Consider the following 8,265-nt stretch of genomic DNA (forward strand, 5'->3'; position numbering starts at 1 on the left):
ACAGGGGACAGCTACCAGGGGCTAGAGGCTTCTCCCCCTCCCGCCATGGTCTCTGGGCAGCTGGTGCACGTGAATAAGCTGTGAGGCTGTACCCTGGTCTGGCGTCTCAGCCGGGATTTGGGAGCATTAGAGTTGGTGGAAATTAAAGCAGGGTGGGGGCCTCAGGCCAGTAGGCTACGGCCCTGGACAGTGTCCCAGAGCAGGAGGAAGAGGAAATTCTGAGGCTTCTCAGAGCCAGACTAAGAGGAGAAATAGTAAGCCCCAGGAGTCCTGGGGTCTTGAAGCATGTTGGGGACAAGAGCAAGATGCTGCAGTAGCTGGAAATGGGAGAGCAGAACCAAAACTCACAGGGCTCCAGTTGATCCTTCTGTCTTTGTCCAGACTTTTCCCCAGCAGACCTTCCCCTCAGCAGCCCGGTCCAGCCAAATAACCAAGAGAACAGCATCCTTCTGGGAAGTGACTTCTCCAGGGAGTAGGAGCTGGCAGGGAGCAGGGTGTCCAGGGAGCAAGGCTAAGTGACCATGTAGTCATCAAGAAGGTGGCATATGACCTGGTGGTGTAGTGGTTAAATTCGGCCACTCTGCTTCAGCAGCCCAGGGTTCACAGGTTTGGATCCTGGGTGTGGACCTACACACTGCTCATCAAGCCATGCTGTGGTGGTGTCCCACATAGAAAATAGAGGAAGACTGGCACAGGTGTTAGCTCAGTGACAATCTTCCTCAAGCAAAAAGAGGAAGATTGGTAATGGATCTTAGCTCAGGGCTAATCTTCCTCACCAAAAAAAAGAAAGAAAGAAAAAAAGAAGGTGGCATTGGTATCAGGCCTGGGTTGGTTAAAATTACAGCTCAGTCACCTAGTAGCCATGTGACTTTAAATGAGCAAATTACTTAACCTAACTGAACTTCAGTTTTACCATTTGCAAAAAGGGAGCAATAATTACCTTGCAGAATCATGAAGATTTAGAAATTAGGAATGTAAAGTGCTCAATCAATAGTAAATGCTGTTACTATCATCTTCCAGTGCCCAGACCCCCGTAGGACGGCTCCAGGCCTCTCACCTTTCTATAAAGCAGGCCTCTCTTCTAGGCTCAGAGGACAGCAATCCTATAATTCACCTGCACTCCTGCGATAGTGAACTGGTAAGAAATTATATTCCCCAGGCAGTGGTGGGTTCTGTCTCCCTGTGCACGAGAGCCTCTGGGAAAACGCCTCAATTCCATGGAGTGAATCTCTTGGATGCAGGTGGCAAGTCCTGTGGGTCAGCATGCAGGCAGCTCTCCCCCTTCATCCTAGATCTCACAGCAGAGGGAGCACAGAACTTGCAGAATGGAAAGAGACCAGGGTGGCTGCCTGTTCCAGTAGAGGTGGGGGCCCAGGGGCTTTGTCTAAGGCCCTGCAGATGTCCCTTGTACCTTTCCTGTCATGGGGGTGAGAGGTCAGGGGTGAGGTTCCTCCGGTGCTGGGGGAAGAGAGAGGGCCTGAACAGAGGCTATGTGTCCACAGCATTTCCCTTCTCTCTGCCGACCCTCAGCCTCCCCTCCCTGCTCTGGAACCTCTCAGTCATCTGGTTGAAACTCCCCTAGGTGAGGCAGGGAGAAGCCCCCCTGGTTCCTGACACATAACAGCTGCTTAGTAAATGTTGGTGGAACTGGTTTGCCACTGCCAACCAGTGGGCCACAAGGTTGATGGGAGGGCAGGGGCTTTTAGTGAACTCAGTTGGCGGCCGGGAGCCTGAGGGTGGGCACCACCCCGGAACAAGTGCTAGGAGTAGATAGAGTTCCCACCCTTCTGGGTGTGCCTCCTGTTGAAACTGGCAGCCACCGCGGGTTCCTCCCTGCTCCCACTCCCACCCCTCCTCTTCACTCTGCCTCCTCCTAAACTCCCTTCACTCAGCTCTGCCTCTTCCCGTGTCCTCTTCCAGGCAGCCATCATTTGCAGCCTGGACTGCTGAAACACCATGGCTGGAATCTTCACTCGTAGTCCTGCCTTCTTCCAGGCTATTGCACAGACCACATCAAAGTGACATTTCTGAAACTGGAATGGTGATGATCCTTCCCTCTGCTTAAACAGCTCCTGTGGCTCCCCGTTGCCCACAGGGTAAAGCTCAAATTCTTCACACTGAGGCGTAAAGTCCCCGGGGGCTCTCCCTGCCCCTGCTTTCCTCTCCAGCTTCATTTCTTACCCACCACCCCCACCCATCTCTTTAAGCACTGGTCACACTGAACTGTCCTCTCGTGGACAATGCCAAGCACCCTCCCTCCTCCTGGTTTTCTATGTGTATGTGCTCCCTCAAGGTGGAACTCAGCCTTGTCACACACACATACCCCCTTGTTTACTCCTGCTCCATTTGGTTAATTTCTAGTTCTCCATTCAAGCCTCAGATTAGACTCCACCCATACTGGAAACTGGCAATGACCTCCCTCCCCTCCCCCGGACTGGCCAGGGGGCCCCTCTCTGTGCTCTTATGACTCACTTTTGCACTGACCACTCTCCTTTATGATTCTTGTTCATGCTCCACCCCCCCCCCCCAACCCGCTCCACCCCGGGCGTCTCAGCACTTCTTCAGGGGAGGGCCCTTTCTTGTTCACTGTTGTGTCTCCCAGGGCCTAGCCTGGCACTGGCACGTGGCAGGCATGTAGTGATGACCACTGTAACGTTCCCCAGAGCCCACGTGCATGCACACGTGCGGGGTGCCAGGACTGTGAGTGCCCTCCAGGCACGGATATAGGTAATCCTCAGGGGGCTGAGTAGCACTTGGGATCCGTTCCCACCTATTTCCTGTCCTTTGGAGGCAGAAAGCTAATGCTGCGTTTCTCAGCCCTTCGAGAGTGGCGGGTGCCTGATCCAACCACAGACCCTCACATGGGATTTGGAAGGTGGGAGGGAGCCAGAGGCCACCTTCCTGCTACTTTGGCTGCTCCCTCTGGCGACGTGCATTTTTCCTGCAGACGTGCATTTTTTCCTGCAGCGTGTCCAGCGTGCCGTCCTCAGCCCTGGCAGCAGCCTTGGAGGCCCTGCCTGCTACCTGGGTCACAGCCCTGTCAGCGTACCCCAGGACTCATAGTACCAGTGGCAACCTCCAGATGCCCACCTTCCTTTTCTGCCCAGGCCAAAGGAGCACATCCTTTAGAGACCCAGCCTTACCTTCTCCTCTCCCCGCATCCAGCCACTCCATCCCATAAGCACCCAATCCTCTGTATCAAGTTGCTTTGTGCTCAAAATACCTCCAGTGGTTCCTATTTCCTGCACTGAACTCTGGCCAATACAACTATTATTATCCTTATTTTACAGATGAGGAAACTGAGGCACAGAGAAGTGAAGTGACCTTCCCAGAGCCACACAACCAGTGAGTGGTAGAGTCAGGCTCTGAGCCAGGTCTTTCTGAGCCCAGAGCCCACCCCGCCATCTTGTCTCCGTGAACAGGTCTTGATGTTGCCAGGTGTGGGAGGAGGCTCAGCGAGCTTTCGGGCAGAGGGCTGGGCGACTCCTACGGCAGGGCCTGAGCAGGTTCCCAAGGTGTCTGTTCTTCTCCAGGAAGCACAAGCAGCTCAGGTTCCTGGGGACTGTCCCAGAGGCTGGGGCTGACCCCGATGGCGTGTGTGGGGCAGGGAGGCTGCTGAGAGAGCCAAGCTGTCTGGGTACCACGTCAGTCACCTCCCATGGTGGAGCAGATCAGCAGGGTTTGGAGAAACACTTCAGTGATGGGTGTAAAGTCAAAAAGAGGTGATGGTGAGGTGGAGGTGTCACCAGGCCCATGAGCCAGGAGGCCAACTTGGGTGGCACCAGCTTGGTGAACTTACAGTGGTTTGGTCTTGTCAATATGTCAGGCTTGAATGGAGCCGGGGAGCCTGACACGCATCTGAGCTCACGCATGTACCAGACTTCATAGGGAGAGTATGGCAGGCGCTCAGATTGGATGTTCCTGCCAGCATGCTGAGCATGTTCTTTCCCATTAGGCAGCTAAATATAGGGGAGGCCAAGGGTTGTCTAGTGAGGAGAAAAGTGCTTCAGGTATTTAAAGGACACCAGTCTTTGGCTGACTACAGCTGAGGGGACCAAGCAGCGCAGCCAGTGGGCCAGTCGCCTCTCCCTGGACACATCCTCCTTCTCGAGTTTCCGTTCATTCACTCATTCATTTATATATTCACCCAATGAGTGCTATCACAATCTCTGCCTCACAGAGCTTACCTTCCAGGGGAGGGCATAGCTTCCTGAGTTTCCTTGTTGACTGGTCCCCCTTTCCAACATATTGCCTTTCGGCAAGTGAACACCATTTTCTTCGCAGACTGTGTGTGTGCCAGTTCCCTACGTGAGACTCTGGGAATGCTGCAGGGTTGCTCCTGCCTCTAGTGAGGACTTCTATTCCCAGAGACTTGAGGGAACTGGGTCATTAATTCTTCACTGCCACCATCTGCCAACCAAGTCCAGCCCATAGGTGGGAAGGGGAGGGAGCCTGACAGCGCCTGTAGAACACAAGTCCTCTCCTTCATGCCTCCGAGGCGGCCCAGAGGCTCCAGGCATCTCCTCTGTCTTAGGCCCTTCATCAGACCTGGGCTTGGGAAGCACTCTGCCCTCAATTCACTCGAGTTCCTCAAGTTCGACTTCGGGACTTTTAGGGCCCTCATTACAGTGTTTTAAACACTGATTTTCTTTTATTGCCCCAACTGTCTGAGAGCTTCTTGAAAACAGAGACCAGGCCTCATTCATCTTTTTATCTTCCTCGCCCCGCCCAGGGCCTGGCACACTGTTTCCCACATGCTCACCAGCTGGTTCTTCCGTGGCCCCACAGCTCTCTCTGGATGCCCTCCTCCAAGAGCAGTGTTGCCTCCCTTGTCTCTACCTCATGTCCCCTCCTGCAGAAACTTCCAGAGCCCATAAATCAAAAGGGATCTCTCACTTTTTGTGTTGTTTCCCCATCGCAAGAAGCTCAGAGTCTGGTAGGGATTTAGAAAAGCAAACAAATGAGTACGGTGCACTGTGGTGCTAGGAAAAATTGTGAAAGACCTTAAAGTGGGCAAAGGAGTACTGAGTGTTCCTTCCATGGAATGCCGAGCTATCTAGGCCGCTGGGCTATCTGACTCTGTGGGGATCTGCACACGGGCTTGTCTTCGTAGGGCTGTCTTACACCTCCCCGGAGGTAGAAGGTAACCTGTGGAGGCCGATGGTGTGGATGTTTCCTGTCTGATGTGTAACGCAAAGTGTTCCTGTTCCATGGTGACGCAAGTGAATTGTGTTTAGTAGAGAATAAATCTCCGTAAGTCCAATTCTCATTTGAAACAGTTGTAAAATCTTACTGGTTTCCTCCTTAATTAATGAGCTAATAAATATATCTTCATTTGATATCTGTATGAGAATCATGATTCACCATTTTGAAAATTACCCTTTAATAGTGGTAAGAACTATGACAGAGGTAGTGATGATTAATGCTAACTGAACATTATTCTGTGTGAGGTACTATGCCAAGGGTTTTGTAGATGTTGCCTTATTTAATCTTCATGGTAACATTATCATGTAAGCTCTATTATGAGTCCCTTTCTGCAGATGTAGAAACTGAGGCCTAGAGGTGCAGTAACTTGCCTAAGGATCCAAGTTAGCAAGTGGCCTTCTGGAATTTGTAGCCAGAGACCTGGGATTCGACACAAAGATTCATACTGTAACTGCGCTCCAGACAGAAGGACAATTAAAAACTGGGGAATCGGGTGAGGCCTCCTGGAACAGGACACGTGAACCAAGTTTCAAAGCATGAACAGGAGTTGGTGCAAAGGAGAAAGCAGGGTGGGGTTCCAGGCACAAGGCACCAAGTAGGAAGGCAGGGAGGTCTGAAACAAGGCAGTGCACTGAAGGACTAAGAAATTCAGCTGGACTGGAGGGCAGGGTGTGGGCTGAGGACTGGCAAGAGATAAGATTGAAGGAGCATAAGGAGCTGATGGAGAAGGGCCCTGTGGGTCAGGCTAAGGAGTTTGGACTTTAGCCTCAAATATAAGATTTTAAGCAGACGAGTGACGTGATTAGATGAGTTTTATTATTTTTATCTTTATTGCTCTCATTTGAAGCAATACAAGCAGCTGAGAAATTTGGCCTTTTTAGAAAAGTCATTTTGGCAGCAGTGTTGAAGCTGGATTGGAAGTGATGAGAACAGAGGGAGGGAGGCTGTTAGAAACCAAGGCCAAGGCAGGGAAAACAAAAAGGACGGCCTGGAAGGGAGAAACAGCAAAGCAGTTTAATCTCCACGTTTGGGCAACTGGGGAGGTCTGCGCAGTAGGAATGGGGAGAGGTGGGAGCGGCTGGCGCGCAGGTACAAGTTGAGGAGCCCCCAAAGTGCCCAGCTCAGGAAACCCCAAACTGCAGGCCTGTTCTTGCTCATTCTTAGCATTTGAGAAACAAGATAGTCCTCGGAATTTAAAAGGAAAAGGGTAGGGGACGGCCCGGTGGCCAAGTGGTTAAGTTGGCATGCTTCACTGCAGCGGCCCAGGGTTTCACCAGTTGGGATCCTGGGCGTGGACATGGCACTGCTCATTAGGCCACGGTGAGGCGGTGTCCCACATAGCACAGCTAGAAGGACCCACAACTAAAATATACAACTTCTACTTGGGGGTTTTGGGGAGAAAAAGCAGGAAAAAAAACAAAGAAAGGAAAAGGGTTGTTAAAGTCTCTACAGCTCCCATTCTGAAAAGCATATATAAATAGGGCCCAGCACAAAAGCATCCAGAAGTCCTTTTCTTTTGACCTCAAGGGAATTAAAAAAAAAAAAAAAAAAAAAGCAATGAGGGGAAAGGGAAAGAAAGATAAATCACTGACAACCATTATAAACCTTCTCCTGATAATTACGGGCATACAGATTGTCAGCACACCAGGTGATTTTTAATCCCAGCCCAGTTTCTCTCCTGGCTTCTTAATGGCTGGTGGCCACTTCCTCTTGGGACCTGGCCAGAGTAAGCTCAGGAAATGCAAACTTTTAATTCTAGAATCAGTAAAGCATATTAGGAAAGGAAATCCACAAGTGAAGAAATCACATTATGAATTCCAAAGCCAAGGAGGATTGTTAGATTGTTGGGGACAGGACCATTTTACTCATTTTGGTGCAGGACCCGAGTGACTGGCTTGGTCACTATTCACCCTTCAAGATTACCCAGGATTCGGCCTCTTCCATCCTTGTATTTCCAGACTTCCACCCAGTACAATCCTCAGCTCTAGCCACTGAGCTGTCTACCATCTTGCTCTGTGCTCTTCTCACAGAAGAGGAGATGCCTGGCTAGGAGGAAGGCCCAGCTAAAGGGTATTTCATTACACCCACCTCCCTAGGATTTTGCATGAATCAGGTGGTAGAATATACTTGAAAGGCCTTTGTAAACTCTGATGGGCTATCCAACTATTACTAGCTCTTCTTCATCCTTTGTTGTTCCGGTTGACGACTTAACTGACACTTACTATACTGCACTGCGCAATATTCAAGCAGATTCAGAATTAATTTTTAAAACTACTATGTGATCAATACTACTTTGCATACAGCAGTATGCTGTGTACTTTCACACTTAGTCTTCATAATAATTTTATGTTTAATTTACCAAAGACGCTCAGAAAAATTAACTTGTTCAAAAATATACTTTTTGTTCTTTTTAGGCCTGGTAAATACTGAATGCTCTGGTTTCCTGAGTTTAACATTCACTTGCAGCTGAATGATGATCAGGAGGAGAACCACAAGGCATGCTGGCCCCCAGAGCACTGTGTCCAGGAAGGAGGCACAGGCTGGCACAGGCAGCCCGTGGACTCTACGCTCCACAGCTTTGGGCCAGCACCAGCAAAATCATGACTTGAGACCACTGTGCTCTTGACTTCCATGTCGTATTCACTTCCCTTTCACCAGGATGCAACTCTTGAAGCAGAAAAAATAACCTGCTTGTAATAATCATCAGCTTCATTTTCTTAGGAGTCTCATGTCTCCTGCCAGAACAATTCTAGATAAAATATACTGTTTTTTCAAAAATACTGTTACATGCTACTCTGTAAACCTGTAGTAGACGCTCCATTAAACATTTTCATTTAGTATAAAAGAAAGTATCACATTAAGAAAACTTAGAATATGGAAAAACTATAGAAAAAAGGTCACCTTTAGTTTTACCATGCTCACAAAGTGATCCTCATATTTGTGTGTCCTTCCCCCCCATGCACGTGTATATAAATATTATGCATATACACACACACACACAGAGACATATATCATGGTAGTTTCTGTCTTGCTTTTTCATTTAACATAATGCCATGTTTA

General features: G+C 49.7%; 1 long non-coding RNA gene across 2 annotated transcripts in view; it reads left to right on the top strand.

Moving 5' to 3' along the window:
• The window catches only part of LOC123277539 (uncharacterized), a 22,216-nt gene extending 14,170 nt beyond the window's left edge, over positions 1 to 8,046 (top strand). Inside the window, exons 2-6 of one of the 2 annotated variants that reach the window (XR_011494906.1) lie at positions 1,021 to 1,138; positions 1,921 to 2,096; positions 3,291 to 3,345; positions 5,114 to 5,253; positions 7,620 to 8,046. This is a non-coding gene — a long non-coding RNA (uncharacterized lncRNA). Of the gene's footprint in view, positions 1 to 1,020; positions 1,139 to 1,920; positions 2,097 to 3,290; positions 3,346 to 5,113; positions 5,338 to 7,619 lie in introns of those variants that run through there. The other variant, XR_011494907.1, reaches the window with a different exon arrangement.
• The last annotated feature ends 219 nt before the right edge of the window (positions 8,047 to 8,265 follow it).

The sequence above is a fragment of the Equus asinus genome, chromosome 16 (genome assembly GCF_041296235.1).
Source record: "Equus asinus isolate D_3611 breed Donkey chromosome 16, EquAss-T2T_v2, whole genome shotgun sequence".
Classification (NCBI taxonomy): domain Eukaryota; kingdom Metazoa; phylum Chordata; class Mammalia; order Perissodactyla; family Equidae; genus Equus; species Equus asinus.